Raw genomic sequence first — 2378 nt, forward strand, 5'->3', positions numbered from 1 at the left:
AGAGAACATTCAAAAGTAACGTTCCTATAATGTTTGCGAAATGATACAATGGAACGATCTCTTAATGTTCACATGAAGAAAGCACTTTAAAAATACTTAAAAACTAGATATTTTGAACGTTTAGAGAACATCCAGGAAAACTAAATCCGACTGTCACCAAAACGTTCTTAGGAAATATTTGTGTAGGGTTTAGTTTGGAGTTATCATGAGACTTCAGACTGTTTACTGTAGACGAATGACTCTTATAAAAGTGTCTGGAGATGTTCTGACTGATGAAAAGATACAGTAAAAACACTGCGTTTCATCTAAATGTCACGGTGTGTTTAAGAGCGATTGGAGGATCCGTAATGGCCACTTAAAAATGATTTCTGATGAAGAATCAACAGGAAGATTAGACGAGCCTCGGGACGACAGGTGATTTTAGAGAACGACTGGTGCGTTGACAATCTGTGAGACACAAATCAAAAAGAAATGACAAAACCCACAACAAGAGGCTCACGCTGTGTAATTTGAATGCAATTTCAAATCTTTTCAATGAAAACCCAGAGTTTGTGCCGAAGATGTTGTACTGTGACAGAAAGTGGAAGCATCTGCAAAACCACAAGCCATGAAGCGTGTGTTGTGACGTCTGATCCGTGATGAACACCAGAACTACACGTGTGTCGCTCGCTTCAGAAAGAGTCGGAGGAACTCTGAGCTGAGACGGATGAGAAGCTCAGCTCAACCTCGAGATCACTGAGCATCGCTTACGTCACTGTAAGAATACAACTTTCAAAAAGTTCCACTAACAAATGTAAAAAAGTAGCATGAACAAAGAATTTTTTAAATATTGATAAAAAAACTTGTTTGTTCACAACATATCAAACTTTCCAAACTGAGTCATCTGAACAAACAATTTGCATTAAACAATATTGCACAAGTTTCCAGCATGCATTGCAGCTTGAAAACATTTTATGTCAATTATCATTCAAATATTATCATTATTCTACCATTTTTCTGGGTTACTTTATGATGTTGCGGTCAGTGAGCTCTCATGAGGAACACAGTTCATATTTTTACTGAATATATCATCTGATGATCAAAAATCTTGAATTATTTGAGTTACTGGAATTTTTAAGATTATTATTATTTTACATCAACAACACTGAAAATGATGCAAACATGATACACTGTATGCGGTCATCTTACCAATTCACATTAGTCTAAATCTTTTCAAAATTAAATCAAATTACCTTAAATTGAATAGAACATATATTATAATAATGCATTATGAACTCTATGTATTTGAGTTATAAACGTCTTAATGCTGGTTGTGTTTCATCTCTGGTCTTCTGGACTGGAGTGCTGGGGATTATTGAGATGTTTTTATCAGCTGTTTGAAATATTAATTCACAAATCATTTTTTTTAATTGTTAGCATCCCTAAATGTCCCATAGTGTTGTTTTGTGTTATTTGGCATTGTGCACTATGAATATTATGTTTTTCTTCTATTGCTTTGGATGAATGTGAATGTAAATATTTTCTCATTTCTGAGGACAAATGCATCCAAACCATCACTGATAAACACACACACACACACACACACACTAACACACACACACACACACACACACACACACACTCGGAGCGGGTCAGAGAAGGAGCGTCTGGAGTCTGGTGTGAGAAATGTAAGCGTGTGATTGTGGATTCCGGTCGCAGGTTCCAGATGCAAATGAAGCCGTGCAGCCGTCAGGAAGCAGATTACATTCCCTGCATTTACTATTCATATATTTGCAAGGTGACTCACTTCAGACAACGCTGGTGATCGAGAGAGAGAGAGAGAGAGAGAGAGAGAGACGGCATATTTGATATGTTCACTGTCAGCAAACCCACTTTAATCCATTTCACTGTCAGGAGTCTGAAAAACAAGCAGCAGAACTAGAAACACAGCAGACGTGAACCAGAGGCTTCCAGACTCCAGTGATCAACACCTGAATCACTGAGATCAGCATCAGACGTGAAAGAATCAGAGACATCAACAGATTCATCATGTGTTCTGATCATATGACTGATCTATCTATCTATCTATCTATCTATCTATCTATCTATCTATCTATCTATCTATCTATCTATGGGTGAACTAAGCTAAGTCCCTTTAAACGTTTTATTTTATTTATAAATATGATCTATTTCAAGTTTGTATTTTAGTGTTTTATCTATTTATTTTTTAATTCAAGCTTTAGTAATTTTAGATAAAATCAAGTTAAACTTGATTAAAATGTTGGTAGATTTTTTAATCTAGGCCCAGTTTCACAGACAAGGCTTAGTTTTAGACAGAACTAGGCCTTAGTTAAATTAAGGTACTTAAGTAGCTTTTATATAAATGTTACAGATGTTTA

Source organism: Carassius carassius, chromosome 36 (genome assembly GCF_963082965.1).
Source record: "Carassius carassius chromosome 36, fCarCar2.1, whole genome shotgun sequence".
Classification (NCBI taxonomy): Eukaryota; Metazoa; Chordata; class Actinopteri; order Cypriniformes; family Cyprinidae; genus Carassius; species Carassius carassius.